Source organism: Microcaecilia unicolor, chromosome 14 (assembly GCF_901765095.1).
Source record: "Microcaecilia unicolor chromosome 14, aMicUni1.1, whole genome shotgun sequence".
Taxonomy (NCBI): Eukaryota; Metazoa; Chordata; class Amphibia; order Gymnophiona; family Siphonopidae; genus Microcaecilia; species Microcaecilia unicolor.
This window is the reverse complement of record NC_044044.1, coordinates 44719589-44743316: the sequence shown is the minus strand read 5'-3', so window position 1 is coordinate 44743316 and position 23728 is coordinate 44719589. Positions and strand designations below refer to the sequence as shown.

Here is a 23728-nt window from a genome sequence, read left to right as displayed (position 1 = left end):
TACAAGTAAGATGGGTAACGCCACCCCGCACCTCCTCTTGATTCATCTCCTCTTCAATCTGTTCAACACTCTGCCGCACGACTAATATTTTGCCAAAGTCATTATGCCCATATCAGCCCTCTCCTGAAATCACTTCACTGGCTCCCTATCCGTTTCCGTATACAATTCAAGCTCCTCTTGTTGACCTATAAGTGCATTCACTCTGCAGCCCCTCATCTCTCCCTACACTCCTTCCCTAGAACTCCGTTCACTAGGCAAATCTCTCCTAGTTGCGCCCTTCTCCTCCATGGCTAACTCCAGACTCCGCTCCTTCTATCTCGCCGCACTTTATGCCTGGAATAGGCTTCCTGAGCCAAATCAAGCCTTGCCAGTGTACCATGGGCTCGGGATCTATGCGTGTAATCACGTTCCACGGGGTGTAACGTACGCCAAGCGTCTATTAAATTAAGTGTCTGCATAAAATTGGCAAAAGTGTTTGCTCGCAGCCCTCTGTAATGCAATGAGGTGGAACTGGAGCAGTCTAAGGTAGGGTGGGAAACCATATTAATGTCTCCCACGACCATCATTTGCAGTGAACTGCACTGTAAGCATTGCTGCAGCAGGGAATGGTAGAAGTTGGGGTTGTGTTGACTTGGCCCATACAGAACTAATAGCAAGAACTCTGTGCCTTGGAGCCAGATATGAAGTAACAAGTAGTTCCCATCCACCCCTTTAAGCAGCACTGAGGAGTTGTAAGACACTCCTTTTCTAAACAATATTGCTACCCCTCCCCGTCTGCTCTGAGAGGAAGCTGAAAACACCTCTCCCACCCAGTGACCTTGTAATTTTGCATGTTCATCAGGGGAGAGTCTGGTCTCTTGCAGGCAGGCAATGTCTACTTTATGACGCTTCAAAGCCGTCAGGAGTTTTGAGCACTTAATTGGGGAGGTAATACCTCCTACGTTCCAAGAGGCTATTCTGATAGGCATTGGGCTACCAGGGAGAATACAATTGAAAAGAAACTACTCTAATCTGATAATAACGTCCCCGGTGCCCAGCCCCACCTGGGATCCCCTTCTCCCAGCCCGTTAACCACGCCAAAATGGAATGATTGCTCCCTGCCCTCCTGTCTTCAATTGGTTTTCACCAGGGGCATAGCTACATGGGGCCATGGGGGCCTGGACCCCCATAGATTTGGCCCTGGACCACACCCTCCCGCCGTCAACCCACCGTCGCCGTCCTTTGCTGGCGGGAGACCCCAATCCCCGGGGGTCCCCTGCCAGCAAAGGATGGTGACGGCGGGGGAGGGTTGGCGGCGGGAGGGGGGTCGAGAGGGTTGGCACTGGGGGGGTCGGCGGCACTGGGGGGGGGGCTAAAACATGACCCCTCACCTCGGGCTCTGGACCCCCCTCCCGCCGAAGTCTGGCTACGTCCCTGGTTTACACATTCTTTTGCATTGCATTATTTTTACTGGGCTCAGCACTCGCTTCACACAAACACACGTTCCAAGTACACACAACACCACCATCTCCCCTTACCCCCAAACATCCCACCCGACCCCATCCCTTAACCCTTAGCCAACCCGTAGCCATTCACCCCGACTCCGATCTAGGGAGAATGCAGACACTCTTATGATGCGGGGGACCCCCACCCCTCTTTGTGACATATGTCCAAATGGAGAACTACCCCACCAGAGGCATCCAAAATTCCCAGCTGCAAGAAAAAATTAGAAATTCTTATCTGGTGTCCTTAAATAATTGTTCGCTGGTCTGGAACTTCTATGCCGTTTTCTGCCAGGAAGGTTCTCACCTCCGTCACCGATTTAATTATTTAAATCGTTTTTTTAATGACATTAATCAGAAACAGCATATGTTCTTTCATAACGTACAATAATAAACAAGTATATACCACTGGGTTTACAATTTTTCATTATACATTCCGATTAACCACTTTCCCCTATTCACCCTAATTTCCCACCCATCCCTCCCTACCCTCCCCCTTCCTTCAAATTCTAGGACACACTCATACAGTCAACCGGAAAGTTATTTGTATTAGAAGTTCAACAGATGACTTCTAGAAGCATGGGGTAATGTCCGTATAAATGGATTCCATTTCTTTAAAAATTCCTGAAAGACCAGTTCAGACTTGCCTTGGCACATCTGTCTTTCCAAGCGCATCAAAGCTACCATTTGCATTCTCCACTTCTGCACGGAAGGTCCATCAGGAGAAAGCCAATCTGTAAGAATAGTTGCCTTTGCTATGATTATAGATCGTTTTATAAAGGCAATGCATCCCCCTGGGACCGGGGGTCTCAGTTCAGGCTCACCGAATAATAGCAATGGAGAATGACGCCAGACTATGGCCCACAGCTTGGAGACCCGTTCCAAAATGCTCTTCCAGAATTCCTCCACCTGTGCACATCGCCAGAACATATGTCCTAAAGTCGCTCCCTCTCTCCCACATTTGGGGCATGCTCCATCTGGGGAAGCTCCCATATGAAACGCCCGCCGCGGGGGAACATGCAGTCTGAGAGCAAAACGATATTGCATCTCCCAATGCGCGGATAGCAGCGATGTTCGATGGATGATCAGGACGTGCCTTTTGAACACGTCAGTCGTTACTGCTGCATTTAAGTCTTTCTCCCATTCCCCAGCATATTTTGCGTAATCTAGTTCCAATTTATGATCTTTAATATGTCTGTGGTGGTACTTCAAAGGTACCTTCTGCTGGGCATTGAGTGAAAACGCCTCCGCCACTTCCACCTGAACATCTTCTGTTAGATCCTCCCATTCCAGGCTAGACACATAATGTTGCAGCTGCCAGTAATGAAAATAGTCTCTCGGCGTTAACAGTTTTAACCTTTGAAGATCTGCGAATGATTTCAATCTCCCTTCCTCTGTAAGTATTTGTTGAAGGTAAATTATTCCTTGTCCTTCCCAACGCTTGAACACAGCGTATAAATCTCCAGGAGGGAAGTCCGGGTTTCCCCTCAGCGGCAGGAATGGAGTAGTTTTATAAGAGAAATGATGCATTCTGCAAATCCATTTCCAGGTTTTTTGCGCAGTTTGTAAAATGTTAGTGGACTTCAGAACTGAGGCGGTTCTCCTATCCAAGCCATGCAGGGCACTGCTGAAATGAAGGGGTTTTAGTAGGCTTTTCTCTATTTGAGTTGCTGAGAAATCTGTAGTGCCGCGGAACCAGTCATTAATATGTCTCATTGCACACGCTATCGTCATATGCCGCATACTCAGCAGCCCCATTCCCCCATATTCCTTTGGTATCTCCATCACTTCCAATGGTAGTCGTGGCCTTTTCCCTCGCCATAAGTATTTTCTTAACATTGCATTCAGCTGTTTTTCATCTTTACTGGAGAGGTACAATGGTAAAACCTGGAATATATACAACCAGCGTGGAACTATCATCATATTGTAAAGCGCTATACGCCCCATGAGAGAGAGAGGGAGTCCCTGCCAGTGGCCTAGTTTAGTTGCCGTTTCAGACATCAGTTTTTGGATGTTCAGGCTATAGAGCTGGGACAAGTCGCTCGGGATCTGTACCCCCAGGTATTTGATGGCTCCTACTGCTCTGCGTAATGGGGATTTAAACCTTTCCACGTCTTCGGGGCTGGATTGAATATGCATGACACTAGATTTCTCTAAGTTGACTTTAAATCCCGAGATCTTGCCAAAATGGGAGACCCTGTCTATCAGCGCCCTGAGCGATGTTGCCGGTCTAGTGGTCATTATCAGTAAGTCGTCTGCAAACGCTAAAGCTTTCACCGTCTCTCCCCCCACCTCTACTCCAGCTATCTCCCTTTCTCTTTTTAGACTCTTCAACAATGGCTCTATCGAAATAAGAAACAGGGTCGGGGACAGAGGACAGCCCTGCCTCGTACCCCTTGCTATGGGGAATTGAGTTGTTCTTGAGCCATTAATTAACACTGCAGCTGTGGGGTTTGAGTATAGAGATTGGATCGCCTGGTATGCCCATCCCTTAACACCCATGTGTTGTAACACTGCAAACATGTACTTCCATCCCACTCTGTCGAACGCCTTCTCGGCGTCCAGGCTCACCAAAATTGCTTCTGTTTCCGCACAACTACATTGTCCCATTGCCAAAAGTAGACGCCTCACATTTACTGCAGCGTGCCTGTTTCGTACGAAGCCCACTTGTTCTGGTTCTATTAGTATCGGAATCACTCTCTGTATTCTATTAGCTAGAAGTTTGGCCATTATTTTTGTGTCTACGTTGATTAATGATATGGGCCTATAAGAGTTTGCCTGTGTGTCCTTTTTCCCCGGTTTCAAAAGTAACGTAATTAACGCTTCATTAGCATAATTTGGAAATTTTCCAAGTTCAACCACCTCCTCATAATATGAGAGCAACGGGCTTACCAATGACTGATTTAACATTTGGTAAAATTCACTGGAAAACCCGTCGGGCCCCGGGGCTGAGTGGGTGGGGAGAGCCTTAATTATGTCTTGTAGTTCCTTCCCGGTTATTGGTGCATTGAGTTCGTCTAGCTCTGCCTCGCCTAACTTGGCCAGGCCTGCCTGTTCTAAATACTGATCAATGGGGCTTGTAAGGTGGGGTAGTGGTGCTGAATATAGATCTTGGTAAAAGTCGTGGAATACCTTCGCTACTTTGTCTTTTTGGTTTTGGATATGGCCTTCCTTGTCCTTAACTGCTACGATTGCTCTGTTTCCTCCCCAGGTTTTAATTATGCGTGCCAGCATGCCTCCCGCCTTGTTCCCAAAGCATTGTAACCGATATTTCCTACGTACTAGTGCCCTTGAGGCTCGGTCATGTAGTAGAGTGTTCAATGCTATTCGTGCTGACTGCATTTGTTCTTTAAAATATGCATTAGGGTTGCTGATGTACCTTCGTTTTGCTTTTTGGAATCTTTTTTCTAGGTTGGTAATTGCCCCAGTGATTCGCCGCTCCCTTTTAGCTGTGAAAGCTATAATTGCTCCTCTTAGTACTGCTTTAGCTGCTTGCCAAAACAGGGATGGTTGATTTTTGTGGGCTGCATTAAACTTTTCATATTCCTCCCATCTTTCTTGTATATATCGTGTGAATTCCTTGTCTGTGGCCAGGTACGCTGGGAAACGCCAACCCGCCCCGCCTCTAGATGTTTCTGGGTCCATCAAGTCTATCCACGTCATCGCGTGATCGGAAACCTCTTCCGGTCCTATCACTGCGTCTACTACCATGTGGAACATGCTCTGGTCTACAAGGATATAGTCTATCCTCGACCAGCTGCCATGCGCCCGTGACAAGTGGGTGTAGTCTCTTGAGTCTGGGTGTAGGGTCCGCCACGCGTCCACCAAATTTAGTGATTGCATGAACTGCGGTAGCGCTCTCGATCTTATTCCTCCCCTGTTAGCCCGTCTGGGTGCTGAGCAATCTAGTGTAGGGTCTGCTACCAGATTGAAATCTCCCATTATTATTAGAGGGATAGCTCTACGTGTGAGACAACGCTGTGCCACCTGTTCATAAAATGATTTATCAAATAAGTTCGGCCCATACAATGCTACTATCATATATTCTTGGTGTTGGATCCACAAATGGACCATCAGGAATCTCCCTTGAGGATCTCTCTCTAGGACTTCTGATTTGGCTACTAGTCCCTTACGAATCAAAATGGCCACCCCTTTACTTCTCCCCTCAGCTGGGGTCGAGTGAACTTCTCCTACCCATGCCCGCTTCAATTTCTGGTGCTCTTCTGTGGTGAGGCGGGTTTCCTGCAAGCAGGCCACATCCGCTCTATGTTTTTTAAGTGCTGCTAAAATTTTGATCTTTTAATTGGGGATGAAATGCCCCCCACGTTCCACGTGAGGAACCGGATCGAGTTACTCTTAGTCATTACTGTGTCCAGTTGTCATGTAGCGGTGAAATTTCCTAGATGTGCGGAACTCCGGGGCCCAGCTCCACCCGTGTCCCTTCCTATCTAACCAATTGGCTCCTGCGTCTTGTTCTATTGACCTTCCCCCCTCTTTGTGTCCAAAGTTATGCTGCTCTCTGAGTATGTCCCAAAAGTCTTTGCTCTCCCCTCTCCCTTTCCCTACCCCATCCCTCCCATCCCCCCTCCCCCCCCTCCATCCCCCCTCCATCCCCCCTCCCTCCCTTTCCCCCCTCTCTCACTTATCTCCAACCTTGCACTCCCCTCTCCTATCTTAGATCGGGTGTGCAGAGTCAACAATGGTAGGGCCTCCTCCCTCCCCCATCCCCCCCCCTCACTCTGTCAAACACAACAAACTGTAATTCAAACATGGCCATCTCTCTCTGTAGGGAAAGGTATAGCACTGTGCATTGTTTCATGCATCACTTACAATTCAACATTTAGTTATTCAACCAACGTTCTGCCGTCCAACTGGGACTCAACTCTAGCAAACCAGGCGCTCCTGCTCTTGAAGTGTTATGTTATGGTCTTCAAAGTGCCACTTCACCCCTGCTCTGAGCTTTTGTAATCCTGGCTTTGAAGCACTTCTTGGGCTTCTGCTGGCGAATTAAAAGTTCTCCAAGTGCCGTCCATGTTTATTTTTAGTTGCGCGGGGTATAGTAGCAAAAACCGTTGATTTCTCTCTGCAAGTTGTCTGCAGATTGGAGTAAAAGCTTTCCTACGTTCCTGTAGTGCTTGGGAATAGTCCTGAAACACTTTGATATTAGCTCCATCCAAATTTAAAGAGTCCCATTTTAGGCGCGCTCCCCTTAGAATCTCTTCTTTGTGCACAAAGTTATGTACCTTGACAATCACAGCTCTTGGTCGGGTTCCGTTGTTAAGTCTCTTCCCCAATCTGTGCGCCCTTTCCAGGCATAGTGGTCCCATGCTGTCAGAGAGGGCAAATTCCGATTTTAGCCAACGCTCTAGTTGTTCCGTCAGGGAGCGATCTGGTATCGACTCCGGTACACCGATAAGTCTCAAGTTGGATCTTCGAGACCTATTCTCGAGATCATCCAGCTTCGCTGCGTGTGACTTCATTTCTTTTTGCATCTCCTGAATTGACGCTGCCGCAACTACTGTGGTGTCCTCTGCCTCCGATACACGTGCTTCGAGTTCGCCCGTTCTTTTTATAGTTTCCCCAAGCTGCGTCTCCACACTTGCCAGCCGTTCAGCGATTTGCTTCAGCTGCGGCTCTAGAGCGGTCTTAACCGCTTCTGTGAGTTGTTCGAGCTGTGCATGATGAAATCGCGGCACTGAGTCTGCTGCTGGGCTCGGCGCCATCTTGTTTTCGCCGGACCCTCGCTGCTTCTCGGGCTCTTTTTTCGCTGTTTTCCCGGTCATCACTCTGGTTTCGCGGATAATGTAAGAGTCCATGTGTCTTAGATCTTTTCCTATTAACGCTCCCTTGTTTCTTAGCGATTCAATCCAGTCTATGGAGGGTTTGAGGGAGGGAGAGCCCGAGAGTGAAAAAGCCTGCGACCTCTTCCCTCAGCCCATCACGTGACTCATCTCCGTCACCGATTTAAAAGACTGCCACTGTCCTTTCACCAAAACTTTTAAGTGAGCTGGGTACTTCAACATAAAACGGGTTCCCAGTTTGTTGAGAGACTGACAAAGTGAGTGATATTTCCGGCGCCATTCTTGTACAGCTGGTGAAAAGTCTTGAAAAATCAAAATACTTTATCCCTCGTGGGTTAAGGTTTCTCTCTTTAAACGAAAGCCTTGGAGGATTTCTAGTTTATGATGGTAATTCAGCAGTTTTACCATTACCACTCTGGGCCTTTTCTTATCCTTAGCCAGCCGGCCCACACGGTGCGCATGCTCCACTACTAATGGGCCCATCGAGTCCGTGATCGCCAGATCTTTTGACAGCCAAGCTTCAATCCAAGGGGTTAGATTCCGCTCTGGAATATTTTCCAGGAGCCCTACAATCCGCAAGTTGTTACGCCTTGAACGGTTTTCAAGATCTTCTAATTTGGTAAGATATCTTTAAGTTGCTTTGTCAAACGGGCTAAATCTGGGCCCTGCTCGCGCGTGTCGTCTTCCAGTGCCGAGACGCAGGCCTCCAGATCCCCGGTGCGTATCGCCAATCCATCCATTGTTGTGTGGACTGCCTCCAATTTTTGGTTAAGTTCTTCCCAGTGGGGTTCTAGCGCTTTCGTTATTGCCGTTGTTATCTGTGAAAGCTGGGTTTCTGTAAACGCTGGTGCTGTGGCATCCGGCGTCTCCGCCATCTTGGCTTCACCATTACTAGTTTTGGTCTTCTCTTTTCTCAGTGATTTTTGAGCCATGAGTGACGGACTCTTACCCAAATTCTTGTCCATAAGTTATATGGTGAAATCGGTCACCAGATGTGGGTGTCTCCGCTCAAAATGTTCTAAAGTGGCTCAATTGAGGGCTGGGGATCTCGTAGCTTCAGCGACACACAACCGCCTTGCTCAGAGCATCACATGGTCTCCTCTTAGCATCTTTTCAATTGCAGAAGATCGCCTTTGTGCTTAGTTATTTCATTATTGGGTCTCCTATTCTAATCTCGTTCATTCTATTTTTTCCTATATTTGGTTTGTTCTGCTTTACTTGTGATATGTTTATTTTTGAAATTATAATAAAAACAAATTGCAGAAGATCCCCCTCCTGGTGCCCAGCACCCGTTCCTTCTCCCCTTAAACATCCCCACTGAATCAAGGTGCTAATGGAAGGAAGGAAGGAAGGAAGTTATAATCCTGCTAACAAGTTCATTTGGAATTCACAAACTGTTCTGTTTTTTTCACAGCTCCACGGGGAATAACAAAAAAAAAATAACCCAAATTAGAAAAAGCCTTTTTTTTATGCCAGTATCTGGCTGGGTTTCAGCCCCCAGCTGGTAATGTGTGATGGGTCAGAATCAACCTTGCCAGAGTTGTGAAACCAAGGCTGCTCCTTTGTGGAAGAGTTTTTCTGGGCAAACCCTGCAGCTCCATAAATTGATGGGAAAGCATCTTGAAGTCCTTTCAGGGAAAATTCTTCGTATTTTTCTTAAAAACTAAAAACGCACATTGTTACAAAGAAAAACTGGTATCCCCTTTAGGCTGCATCGCAGTGATAAGGAATTTCAGACTTTGGAAACCAGGTTCTGGCTAGGAACTCCTCCTTAAGAGACGCTGCCTCTAGATCAGAAAGCCGTCCTGACCTAAAGAAGGCTTTTGCAGTGGAAATTCAGTGTTCTGATGAGGGAAAACGTAACAGGTATCAGATACAGGGAGGTGAGAGAGGGAGACTTGTAAAAAGAGTAAAGGAAGGGGATCAGAAAGAGAGTATTTGTAACGGAGCGCTCATCGGCTGCTCGTTGTCTGCAGAATGAATTTGGATTGCGTGCCATGTAACGTGAAGTATGAGGGCTACTGTTCAGTGTCCCAGACATCCCCACCCAAATCCTACAAACCAGAGGAGCGACCTACGCCCTCATTCTATAATCCCGCATGCATATTTTTGTGCTTAGAATGCAAATGTGCGTGCATAACTTAATAGCTAAATTAGCTGCTAATTGGCACTAATTATCAATTAACTCCAATTATAGCCCATTGGCACTCATTTGCAGTATAGTTCTAGAACCATGGTAAAACTTTTGGCAGTGTAACTGCTAGGGGGAGACGTGTATATGGGAAGGGCATGGATAGGCCAGGGGAATGCCCGGCACTTATGTGCTAAGGTTATTAAATACTGTCAGTTATACGTGACCATTTGCATCAGCCTATGACATGGCAGAAGTGGTTACACCTGAAGTCAGAAGCCTAAATGCAGAACTATACTAGTATTACACTCACAATTGCCGTTATAGAATTTACACTTAGTTTACATATTTTAAGCACCTAACTTTAGGTGGCCTGTAGAGAATTATTTATTTACAAGGCTTGAAATACTACCAAATGCCAAACATGGCTTCAGAGTGGTTTATAATAAAACAATAAGCTGCAAGGAAGAAAACAAAAATGTAGTGGTGGGCAGAGTAGGCGAGGGCAAAAAGGTACAGAGAAGGGTGACGGAGATGGGACGACTTCCCTGTAAGGAAAGGCTAAAGTGGCTAGGGCTCTTCAGCTTGGAGATATGATAGAGGTCTATAAAATAATGAGTGGAGTGGAACGGGTAGACGTGAATCGCTTGTTTACTCTTTCCAAAAATACTAGGACTAGGGGGCACACAATGAAGCTAGAAAGTAGTAAATTTAAAACAAATCAGAGAAAGTATTTCTTTACTCAACATTTAATTAGACTCTGGAATTCGTTGCCAGAGAATGTAGTAAAAGCAGTTAGCTTAGCAGGGTTTAAAAACAGACGGAAAATCCACTGCTTATTTCTAGAATAAGCAGCATACTGTTTTGGGATCTTGCCAGGTACTTGTGACCTGGATTGGCCAATGTTGGAAAGAAGATGCTGGGCTTGATGGACCTCCGGTCTGTCCCAGTATGACAATACTTATGTACTTATGTATTTATCTAAGGCAGATTTAAAGTTACAGAAGGAGGATTGTGAGCAAAGGTGGGGGGGGGGGGGGCAGTGTGTTCCAGTGCTTAGGGTGAACATAGCTGATGGCTGAGGCTTGAGTTGATTCCAGCCAAATAACAGAGGGAAGAGGAAGTTGTAGCAGTCCAGTGTTTGTAGAGCAGAGAGAGCGAGGGGGAGGTACAGGGTATGGGAAGACGGGAGAGGTAGGGAACGAGGAGGTATAGGGTATGAGAAGAAAGGAGACATAATCGGGGGCCAAGGGGAGCCGGGACTTGAAAACCAGAACTAGGAGCTTGAATTGAATCCGTGCTGACAAGGGCAACCAGTGTTCTTGATAGAACAGAGAAGTGACATGCAATTAAGATAGTGCATGCAAATCTATCTGATGCAAATTGATTGTGGATATCCTGAAACCCCAATTATTATTATTACATTTGTACCCCGCGCTTTCCCACATAATGCAGGCTCAATGCGGCTTACATAGTAATTTGAAGTACAACGTTAATAGAATTTTAATAAAATGGGACTAGGTGTGCTCCAAGCACTGGGTTGGGAATGGCTGTTTTACCCCTCCCCCCTTGCTTCTCATCAGTTTGCCCACACACCCCCTGCTCACTCTCCAGTCACCTCCCTCCCTTGCCACTACCCCTGCCCCCAAGAGGGCTTGAATTCTGTCTGTCCATAAGACAAATTCAGGACCACAATTTGGCACCTTTTGACGCTTTTTAATCATATCTCAGCTTTGGTTTGGCTCATCGTTCATGAAGGTCTGTTATATTTTTGCTAAGAACCATTTCTGGGATGGACCAGACAGCCAGGAACAACTCATTATTTAGCATCGTACCACAGAATCACTGCCTGGTAACACCAAGCGGCAGGCTGTGGTGATTAAGTATTTGTTTTAGCTTAATGTAAAACCTAACTGCAAGCCAGAACATACAAGATATGTTTTCCCCCAGCTGAAAATAACTTGGAGGAATGGAAAGAGAGACAAAGCAAATGGGAAACAGGCCCCAGGATACAGACGATCACTCTGGAGGCGACCAAGAAACCCAAGAAAAGCATCTCCTTGGTGAGGAAACTTGGCAGGTTCCAGCAAAGCTGGTGCCCTCCCTCCCCTCCCTCAGAAGGGAGACGAAGCCAGCTCAGACCTGTGAATCACTGCAACAGCCCTGAAGCCAACAGGACCAGCTGGGAGTTGCCTTCCCTGCTGTCCCTTGGTCACCAAGTCCTTTTCCATTCATCTCTCAGGCAGTCTTGGGTTTTATTTCATTCCTATTTCTTTGTGGCGAAAAAGAAAAAGGAAAATTAGAAGTCTGAAGTTGAGTTGAGTGAGAAGAGTCATCCTGTCCAAATTACCGGAGCTAGGTGACCCATTTGCCTCTCGTTAGGTTGAGGGTTGCCTCCCTACTTGCCCCAAATACAGACACAAAATAGCCCTTCCCCCTTTGCCTGCCTCTTCTCCACACATTTTCCTCGCTCTTGGGGCAAACAGAAAGGGTCGTTTTGGTAGATGTGTAATAAGAATGAAGGGCACATCAGAAAAAAAAATCATCAAAATACATCAGACTGTGTGAATTACGTTTTTCCAAGATATGGGGGGGTGGGGGGGAGGTATATGGAGGGGAAGACAAAGTACTTCTACAATAAAATAGAGGAAATACGGTATTAGTCTAGACAGATCTTATGTGTTTACTTATTGGGATTTATTAACTGTCTTTATGAAGAGATTCACCGAAGGCGGTGATGGGCTAGAGTGAGCTTTGACGGCAATTTCAATAGTTAGGAAATAAGATCAGTACCAGGTAGATTTCTACGGTCTGTTCCTCCCCCTCCCCCCCCCCCCCCCCCCCCCCCGAAATGGCAAGGACAGATCAAGATCAGGTATGCACTTAAAGAATGCATCACGTTCAAAATATGCTCACTAGTTCACAAAATCATTCATGGAGATGCACCAGCCTACATGTCAGACCTGATAGACCTACCACCCAGGAATGTCAAAAGATCATCCCGAACATTCCTTGATTTGCACTTCCCGAACTGTAAAGGTCTAAAATACAAACTAATGCACGCATCAAACTTCACCTACCTGAGCACACAGTTATGGAACGCACTACCTCGCAACTTAAAAACGATCTACGAACTAACGAACTTCCGCAAACTACTGAAGACCCATCTCTTTAACAAAGCTTACCACAAAGATCAACCAATATGAATATACACAACTCCCCCACATATATTTAGAACTGTATTATAATATCTGCTTGTTATACTATTATTATGCTTTATCATTATCATGTGTACAAGATCCTTCTATACCACTAAATGCCTTTTATATATTTCCATTACTCATGACTTATTGTAAGCCACATTGAGCCTGCAAAAAGGTGGGAAAATGTGGGATACAAATGTAATAAATAAATAAGCTCAAGCATATGATATGATGTGATGCGATATATCTGTTGGGCAGACTGGATGGCCCATGTAGGTCTTTATCTGCCATCATCTATTATGTATGTTACTATGTAAGTCTTCACCTTGGTTGGGGCAATTACCGACAAAAATGAAAACTATGCTCACAGGAGACTTATCGTCATTGTGCTACAGAATAATATCTTACGTACAAGTGGGGAAAGTATGCAGTGCATGGTTCATGGAATTCCTTCCAACCCTTGTGGGGAAAAAGGGGCAATTTGGTCATGAAATATCAAAAATCGAAGGAGTAAGGTGGCAGGTTAGTCTACCTCAATGCCTTATGCTATGAATATATATCTTGTTGGGCAGACTGGATGATCTTATTTCTGCTTTGTCGGCTGTTTATTACATAACTGGTAGATTCTCTCTTTGTATGTTTTAGGACTGATCCCTCCCCCCCCCCCCCCCCAAGCCTACTAGAGTAGCTTATAATGGTTCTCTCAATCAATGTTCACCCCCCACCCCCCAACCTCTCATTGTCACAGCCAGTTCTGTCTTGGCAATTTTGTAGTCCAAGGGAGTTCTGTTCTTCAAAAGACTAGTGCTGTGAAAAAGAGAAGAAAGACACCCACCGCCCCCATCCCTCCCTCTCACCTCCACCCTCTCCTGTGACAGAGCGTACAGTATGCATCGGGATTGATAGCCAGCCTTGGTAGGGGGAGCCTGCTGCTCTAATTACAGTTGAAGTGCAACCAAGCAGAGATTTCTCTTAGTGGGCAAAAGTAAAAGTGCTCATTCAAACCCAAGGACAGCACAGCTACAGAGCTGGTAATGTAACTAAATGGGCTTAAGTGCTGAACAGCAGTAACCCATAGGATTCCCATTATTCTGAATGGAACAGCTGATGGAGCATTGCCTGTCATAAGTGGAAGAATGGATGAATAGTTTGCATTGGAATCTCTCATACAACCTTCTCTGGGAAATCTCCTTCCTTTCTCTGCAGAATCTTTTTCTAAAGAGCCACTTAGGAAGATCTGTAAAGCACAGATTTCTATCTGTACATCACAGGGATCTATCTGTGTCCCCTGGGATCCTTTTGTGTCCCCCATGAATCTCTTTATGCCTCTATGGATATTTCTGAGCCCCCAGAGATCACTATGTGGCCCTAACCCTCCATTGCCCCTGGTACAAAATAAGTACCTCAATATATGTAAACCGCTTTGAATGTAGTTGCAAAAACCTCAGAAAGGCCGTATATCAAGTCCCATTTCCCTTTCCCCCTTTCCCTTATGACATCACAATATCAGAAGTGAGCCAAGTATCAGGCAATCAAGCCATTGTGACATCACTTGAGGTTGGCTCTTATTGGTGGAATGAGTGGAGGAGTAGCCTAGTGGTTAGTGCAGTGGACTTTGATCCTGGGGAACTAAGTTCAATTCCCACTGCAGCTCCTTGTGACTCTGGGCAAGTCACTTAACCCTCCATTGCTCCTGGTACAAAATAAGTACCTGAATATATGTAAACCGCTTTGAATGTAGTTGAAAAAAAAACCTCAGAAAAGCAGTATATCAAGTCCCCCTTTCCCATGAATCTCCCTACCTGAGTCCCCATGGATTTCTGGGTCTCTAGGTATTTTTCTATTTCTGTCTTCAGGGATCTATGTGTCCCAGTAATCTATCAGCCTGTGCCTCCTGAGACCTGAATCAGAAAGCTGCCGAGTCCTCATTCATCCTTCAGTCTATATCTGCAAAGAACTTTCTGAGACCCTGGGACATTTCCATCAGTACCCATCATGGATCATTTTATCTAGACATCTATGTTCCCCAGGGACAATCTGTGTCCCCAAGGGTCAAAAAATAAATAAATTATCCCCATGGATCTATCCCTGACCCCAGATCTAGAGATCTTTCTACCTGTGACCCTCAGGAAATGGCAATTTTCTCAAAAAGAAAGAAAGAAAGGTGACAAGTCAGCAGTGGCATCCACCTTCCCTTTCAGCTACAGTGGGGGAAAAGAAACAGGACTGGGAGAGAAAATGGCCTAATGGTTCGACAAAGAACTGAACTAGCAAAGTCAAGGTTCAAATCCTGTCTCCAGCGCTGATGCTCCTTGTGACCATGGGCCAGTCCATGACGTCAGGCCCCGATGCTCAAAACCCCGGCACTATCCCGAATAGCGCTGTAGAAACACCAGCAGAACAGTGCGGAACAACGCCCTAATGCTCAGTGCTAATGAGATGCAAATGTAGGCACACTCATAACATTGAGCTTTAGGAAGTTCAGCGGGAAGATTGTGCTTAGCACTTGGACAGAAAAGTTCCGCGGTAAGCCCAGCTCCTGTGGGCATGTGCCTGGTAGAACCCAAATGTGAAGCATACACTGGCATCTGTTTTCAGTGGCATAAATATAAGCATTTTACTTTTTTTTTAAGCTTGGACGCTTATATTTAGATGCAGGAAACAGACACCAATGTGTGCTTTCGCCATGGCCGCTTTAAATTTAGACGCAGGAAATAAACGCCAATATATGCTTTCCTTTGGGTATGCTGTTTCTCTCGACCAGCACTTAAGGGCTCGCACGGGCTTCCTTCTGCTTACGAAAGCAATCAAAAGTGGCAGATTTTGCAGAAAGAATCATGAGAAATCCTCTCTTCCAACACCCTAACACCTGCTCCGACCTTGCGTTATTTTTTATGGCGGTAAGGCAGTTTTGTTTTGGGCGCTCTTTTCTGAGCATTGGGGAGGAATACAAAATGATCTTATTTACATGAGCTTGACTACATTTGCATGGTCTCTGCGCTAATGCCTGGTGCACTTGTTATTTCCTGCGCTAGACCCCTCGGAACATTCTGCACAGGTAAATGCGAGTGCTAGTATGGCGCTAATAGCCTCTAGCACCCGTGTTTTCTTTTGAGCATCGGGGCCTCAGGTATTCCTTAGACTGTAAACTCTTATATCACACCTGAGAGTGCTGGGTCAGACCAATGGTCCTTCTAGCCCAGTATCCTGTTTTCCAAACAGTGGCCAAGCCAGGTCACAAGTACCTGGCAGAAGTCCAAATCGTGGCATCACTCTATGTAGAACCCCAAAGAATAGCAAGATTCTGGAATCCTAAGAGTGACAAGATTCCATGCAGAATCTCAAAGAGTAGCAACATTCCATGTAGAACCCCAAAGAATAGCAAGATTCTGGAATCCTAAAGAGTGACAAGATTCCATGCAGAATCTCAAAGAGTAGCAACATTCCATGTAGAACCCCAAAGAATAGCAAGATTCTGGAATCCTAAAGAGTGACAAGATTTCATGCAGAATCTCAAAGAGTAGCAACATTCCATGTAGAACCCCAAAGAATAGCAAGATTCTGGAATCCTAAAGAATGACAAGATTCCATACAGAGTCTCAGAGTAGCAACATTCCATGTAGAACCCCATAGAATAGCAAGATTCTGGAATCCTAAAGAGTGACAAAATTCCATGCTGAATCTCAAAGAGTAGCAACATTCCATCTAGAACCCCAAAGAATAGCAAGATTCTGGAATCCTAAAGAGTGACAAGATTCCATACAGAGTCTCAGAGTAGCAACACTCCATACTACAAATCCTAGGACATGCAGTTGCTTCCCATGTCTGTCTCAATAGCAGACTATGGACTTTTCCTCCAGGAATTTGTCCAAACCTTTTTAAAACCCAGATACGCTAACTGCTGTTACCACCTCCTCCGGCAAAGAGTTCCAGAGTGTAACTATTCATTGAATGAAAAAATATTTCCTCCCATTTGTTTTAAAAGTATTTCCATGTAACTTCCTCGAGTGTCCTCTACATATGTCTTTGTACTTTTGGAACGAGTAAAAAATCGATTTACTTCTATTTGTTCTGCACCACTCAGGATTTTGTGGACCTCAGTCATATCGCCCCTCATCCGTCTCTTTTCCAAGCTGAAGAGCCCTAACCTCTTTAGCCTTTCCTCATACGAGAGGAGTTCCATCCCCTTTATAATTTTGGTTGCTCTTCTTTGAACCTTTTCTAATTCCGCTATATCTTTTTTGTGATACAATGACCAGAACTGAACGCAATGCTCAAGCTGCAGACGCACCATGGAGTGATACAAAGGCATTATAGTATTTTCAGTCCTATTCACCATCCCTTTCCTAATAATTCCTAGCATCCTGTTTTCTTTTTTGGCCGCCTCCACACACTGAGCAGAAGATTTCAGCATATTATCTATGACACCCAGATCTTTTTCTTAAGCGCATCACCTTGCATTTGTCCATATTAAATTTCATCTGCCATTTGGATGCCCAGTCTTCCAATTTCCTAAGGTCTTCCTGCAATATTTCACAGTCTGCACGTGTTTTAACAACCTTGAATAGTTTTGTGTCATCTCAAATTTAATCATCTCACTTGATCTGATTTCCATATCATTTATAAATATGTTAAACAGCACCAGTCCTAGTACTGTTCTCTGTGGCACTCCACTGTTCACCCTCCTCCATTGACAGAAATGACCATTTAACCCTACCCTCTGTTTTCCGTTCAATAACCAATTCCTAATCCACACCAGAACCTTGCCTCCTGTCCCATGACTCTTAACTTTTCTCAGCAGTCTCATGAAGAAGGTTATCAAAAGCTTTCTGAAAATCTAGATACACTACGTCAGCTGGCTCACCTTTATCCACATTCACGCCTTCAAAGTAATGAAGCAAATTGGTGTGGCAAGACTTCCCTAGGCTGAACCCATGCTGACTGTCCCATTAAACCATGTTTGTGTTCTGTAATTTTATTCTTTATAACAGTTTCCACTATTTTGCCCGGCACCGATGTCAGGCTTACCGGTCTATAATTTCCCGGATCACCCCTAGAACCCTTTTTAAAATTGGTATCACACTGGCCACCCTCCCAGGGCCGTGCCGATGTGGTAAGCGGGGTAAGCGCCGCAGGGGGGCGCCATCTTCTGGGGGGCGCCGCCGCTGCGTGCTTACCTTGCCCCTCCCGCTCCCATGTAGGAACTGCCCGCCCTCTTCTCCCCCCCAAGATCCCTTTCCTTTTTGTTTTCTTTTAAATTTACCTTCCTCCGGCAGTGCAGCATCAGTGAAGGAGGCGGCGCTCCCAGTCCCGACGTCTCTAGCCTTCCATTGGTTCGCTCAGTGTCCCGCCTTCTTCTGACATCATCACTGACGCTGCGCTGCCGGAGGAAGGTAAATTTAAAAGAAAAAAAAAGGAAAGGGATCTTGGGGGGGAGAAGAGGACGGGCAGTTCCTACATGGGAGCGGGAGGGCAGGGGAGAGAGGAGCATAGATGGGAGGGCAGGGTTCATGGAAGGGAGAGAGGGGAATTGCTTGATCGGGATGAATGGTGTGGGCAGGGGACAGATGGGCATGGATGGGTGGGCGGGTAGGGCTCAGGGAGAGAGGGGAATCGCTGCCTTGGAGCCAGGCAGGTGCGGGGGGGGGGGGGGCGGCGGCGCCAACTGGTAGTCTGCAGGGGGGGCGCCAGAGACCCTTGGCACGGCCCTGCACCCTCCAGTCTTCAGGTACTATGGACGATTTTAATGACAGGTTACGTATTGCTAACAGCAGATCAGCAATTTCATGCTTGAGTTCTTTGAGTACCCTTGAATGTGTCCCATCGGGTCCAGTTAATGATAAGCATTAACTCTGAAGTCCAGATCAGTAACAACAGAAAGTCATCTCTGCTGCCAGTGATCCTTTTAACATTATTCCAGTAATGTATAAGGTTCCCCACAGGTCTGTCTGTGTCCTTTCTAACGATATTCTCAGAGACATCTAGGGATAATATCTTGTAGATAAGGAGAAAGTTTCTGTTATGTCCTTTCTACTTAATGGGCTGCATTGATCTCCCCCATCCCCAGAATAAGTTGAGCAGTCACTTAACTGTTTAATTTGGGTAATTAACTATACAGCGACCTATGACTGAGTCTTACAACCCCCTACTCTCTATCCTGTGATACCTAGATGAAGCAAAAACAAATTATTAAATGCTTTCAAAGTATTATACACCTGGATAAACTACAGCTTAATCCATAGACAGTGTGATGACAGGTAAAAGAAGCGAAGAATTTCCTCAGTAATCCCCCCAAGGTGGTGGGGGGCTTCATTTTTCTGTTAGGGCAGACGTGGTGAGAAAGATTATTTGCAGAGGCTTGCAACTCTTCCTCCTCCCTCCTCAAAAAAGGGACCAGATCAGTTGAGTAAACGTTGGGATCTATTTTCTGTGGGGGGGGGGGGGGAGAAAAGAGGTGCAATATTTCCAAAATCAGCAACTCTTTCCCCCCCCCCAAAAAGGGACCAGCTTAGTTGAGTAAACGTGGGGATCTATTTTGTGTATGGGAGGGGGGAGAGAAGAGGTGCAATATTTCCAAAATCAGCAACTCTTCCCCCCCACAAAAAAAAAAAAAGGGACCAGCTCAGTTGAGTAAATGGGGATCTATTTTGTGTATGGGAGGGGGGACAGAAGAGGTGCAATATTTCCAAAATCAACAACTCTTTCCCCCCTCCCCCCAAAAGGGACCAGCTCAGGAGTAAACGAGGGGATCTATTTTGTGGGGGAGGGAGAGAAGAGGTGTAATATTTCCAAAATCAGCAACTCTTCCTCCCCTCCCCCCCAAAAAAGGGACCAACTCAGTTGCATAAAATTGGGATCTATTTCTGGGGGGGGGGGGGGAGAGAAGAGGTGCAATATTTCCAAAATCAGCGTGTCCTGCAGGAATAGAAATAGTGATTCCCTCCCCCACACCCACCCACCCTCTACTCCCACCCACCCCCAAGCCATTGAGCAGTGCAGAGGTTGCTGTGACTTTCCTCTGCCCTGCAATTCACTTTCACAGCTCTGGTCTCTGTCCTTCCCTGGAAGAGTTCAGTCCTGCTGCAGTTCCAGGACAAATCTTACGTTTCAACACCGAAGTGTCCAGAATTTATGCAAACAGCGGAGCCCAAGAGTTAATAACCCTAACGCTTATTTAGAAAAAGGTTCATCATTAACTCATCTTCACTAAAGAAAGCGTCGCATGAATGAATTCAGGGAAATTCATTAGCCCAGTAGCAGAAAGGGTCAGCTCCTTTTTGGAAGGGAGAGGAGAAAAGGGGCACTTTTGAAAGATGTTACCCACCTCTGGCTTTTAGTTGCAGGGATGTGACTGGGACCAGCTTCGTCCGACCAAGGCGCTGAAAGGAGAAGTTTTTAGTCCTGCCAGTCTTGCAGGGGGAGGGATGTTGCAGCACGAAACTGCGACTAATCCAAAATTCAGCCAGCAGGAGCTGCAAAAAAAATGATCCACCCCAGGCCAGAGCTGCACCAACACAAGACCAACCCCTCAACCCTCAAAGAGACCTCGCCTGCCTTTCTAGCGTCTTTTATCCCACCTCTTGCCCTGGAAAAAAAAAATGCACCTAACCGTACTGCCAAGTCATTTCACAGGCTCGACACGTGTATTTCTAATTCAGTACCAGGCTGGCGATCAAGGGGCGTTACTCCCCCCTTTTCCTCCCCCTGACTTTGTGGGACATAAACCTAGCCCAAGGAAAGAGGGCAGAAGTACAGATCCAAGGAAAGGATGGGATGGGGGGGAGGGGAGAGAGAGGTGGAATATGTTTTTTCTATTTTCCATTCGCTGGCATCAGAACTTGCTGACTCCACCAACTGCAATAAAAAAAATTAAAAAGAAAACTCTGCAGCATCGAAGCGTGAAGACTGAAGAATAACGTTAGAGAATAGGCTGGGGAACACCGCCCTTGCGTCGGAGGCCTGATTCCCTCGTCTGTACTCTAGACCTGCGCTGTACAGATAAGCATGAAAGAAGTTGGCACCGGTCTAGCGAACAGGCCCCTCGAAACAGGCCAGAAGGCACAGGATGAGCTGAAAGAAAGGGAAAAGGTGCTGGGAATATGGCATTCAGAATGACACACGTCTTGTGATCTTTCTTTTTAAAGACTATATTTTAATGACAAGCGTCTTGATGCGGTGTGGTGGCTTTTGGGAGGTGAAATTATTGCAACAGAGAGATGAGGTAGGGCAGGAATCAATTTCACTGCGGAGAAACTGCAGCAAGGACTTTTTGTATTTCGGTGAACATTTTTTAAAGAGTGTGGGGGGGGGGGGGGGGGGGCATTGCGGTCGGAATCTGCCTTCTGAGAGGCCTGAGGTTTTGCATGCCCTCATGGACTAATTGCAGGTTACTGTTAATCGACACCAGAGAAATTATACCTGCTTGGAACATTTTATAAATATATCCAGGGGATTTGGCAGAGAAGAAATGGATGCAAGGAGCAGCTAAGGAGAAAGAAGGTGGCCAAGCAGGGAGGACTGACAGTGTTCTGGGGTCTCGGGCAATAAGGGCCAGGGGCCCATAACCCCCCTATCAAAAGTGATTAAATTTCATGGAAGCTAGGGGAGGGTGAGCCCCCTACTTGGACCCTTTGGCACTGTCCCATTGTTCCTGTAGCCAGGGGAGAAGGGGTGGGAGTGGGGAGGTTAAACTTTACAGGTGCTAGGCAGACTCCTACGGTCTACGCCCTGATCGTGACTGAACAGATAGGGATGGACTGGAGGGTAAATTTTAAAGGGCTTCAACATTAGGTTCAGATCTTATTACAAGAGCAGTGCTGGGCAGACTTCTAAGGTCTGTGCCCTGAGAATGGCAAGGACAATTCAAACTCAGGTATAAAGTATCAAATACCATGTAAATGAGTTCATCTTGTTGGGCAGACTGGATGGACCGTACAGGTCTTTATCTGCCGTCATTTACTATGTTACTATGTTACTCTTTGGGGTTCTACATGGAATGTTGCTACTAATTGGGATTCCGGAATCTTGTAACTCTTTAGGATTCCAGAATCTTCAGAACTTTTAGTACAAGGACAGTGCTGGGCAGACTTCTACGGTCTATGCCCTGAGAAAGGCAAGGACAAATCAAACTCAGGTATAAAGTATCACATACCATGTAAAATGAGTTGGGCAGACTGGATGGACCGTACAGGTCTTTATCTGCCGTCATTTACTATGTTACTCTTTGGGGTTCTACATGGAATGTTGCTACTAATTGGGATTCCGGAATCTTGTAACTCTTTAGGATTCCAGAATCTTCAGAACTTTTAGTACAAGGACAGTGCTGGGCAGACTTCTACGGTCTATGCCCTGAGAAAGGCAAGGACAAATCAAACTCGGGTATAAAGTATCACATACCATGTAAAATGAGTTGGGCAGACTGGAAAACTCTTTTTATTGGAAAAAACTAAAAACAAATAACATACAAATCAAAAACAAGCCCCTAGCTATACACGGTCCTCCTATCTATGTACACCCCCTCCCCCTCCTCAATAGTACAGTGGAAACTGTTTATTAGAAAGACCAAAGAAAAAAACCGGACATGCAAATCAAACCCCAGGCTCCTAGCTAGACATGGTCTGCCTATCTATGTACACCCCCTCCTCAATAATACAATGGATCAACCCCCCCCCACGACCCCCCACAACCCCTTCAGACAACTGGCACACAATCCCCTGGGAAGCATGTCCCCTCATGGCGGCTTAAGCCTCACGTGTCTCCACCACCTCGAAGCCACCCCCACCCCTTTTTCTACCCTTTCCCACTTCGCCGCTTCCTGCACCGCCCTTACCACATCCCAGCTGACTACCTCCGCCGGCCGGACCTCCTGGTACAGGGACACCCTGCAGCGCGCCATCCAGAGGCAGTACCGCAATATCACCGAAATCAGAAAGCGTGTTACCGGATCCCCGCGTCCCTCTCCACCCTCTGGGCCATACACCCAGTCCGCATAGCTGTAGTTGCGGAAACTGGGGATCTGCAGCAACGAGGAAACCTGGTCAGAGACCTGGACTGTAAATGGGCACCTCACCAGGAAATGCTCCATCGTCTCTTCAGTTCCAGCACATTCCTCCCGTGGGCACCCTCTATCCCGCACATTGCGATATTTCAAATTTCCTCGGACGTACAGTCTACCGTGAAAGGACAGCCACGCCAGGTCTTTATACTTCACCGGGATGCGGTTCGAAGCAATCAACCGTAACCCCTGCTGCATCCGTGGGGCCGGCGCGTCCCTCAGCGCCAGAGGAGCTGAGAACACCTGCGCCCGTACTCTGTCCATCCAGACCCCCCGTTGTCCTGCCTTCACCTCCCCCACCGTCAGCCCCCACACCCTCACCAATTTCACTAGGGTCTTGCAATAACTCACCCCCCCCGGAGCCCCCCTTCGCAGTGCCACTACCCTCCCCCCCTCCCGCCATAGGTCCCAATATCTCGGCCACCACTGCAGGACACTCCTAGCCCACCCCGGTGGCTCCCGCCCTACCGCCCTCCCCAGATTGAACTGCAGGAACAAAGCGCTGAAAAACAGGACTGGGTTTATCATGCCCACCCCCCCCTCCCTCCTAGGCAGATAGGTAACATTCCGTTTTACCGGATTCGTCCTGTTGCCCCAGAGCAGCCGGAAGAACACCCCATACAAGGCCGTGTACCGGCTCTCCGGCAGCAGGCAGATGTAACTGACGAACAGAAACAAAGGAACTAAGTGTGCCTTGATGAGCTGTACCCGCTCCCCCATGGTCATTTTCCACCCCTTCCATCTATCCACCCTCCCCTTCACTTCTTGGAGACACCTATCCCAGTTGTAGAGCCTATAATCCCCCTTCTCGAAGTATATTCCCAAGACCCGTATACGTTCCACAGCTGTAGGAAACCTACCTCCCAACTCAAATTGCAGCCCCTGATCCCCAACCCACAGGCTATTGGACTTTTGAAAATTGACCTGCGACGCTGTTGCCTGCGAGTATTCCTGGATCAGGTTCTGCAATCTACCTCCCTCCCTCTGGTCCGCTACCCACACTGTAACGTCATCTGCATACGCCACGACCCTTAACTGGTTATTGTCCCCCACCTCCA

The 23728-nt window shown here is 46.8% G+C and overlaps 1 protein-coding gene across 1 annotated transcript in view; it reads right to left on the bottom strand.

Moving 5' to 3' along the window:
• BCAN (brevican) overlaps positions 1 to 20835 on the bottom strand; it is a 56144-nt gene extending 35309 nt beyond the window's left edge. Inside the window, exon 1 of the mRNA XM_030187912.1 lies at positions 19941 to 20835. The gene's annotated coding sequence lies outside the window, so the exon portion shown is untranslated. The remainder of the gene's footprint in view (positions 1 to 19940) is intronic.
• Between the last annotated feature and the right edge of the window lie 2893 nt (positions 20836 to 23728).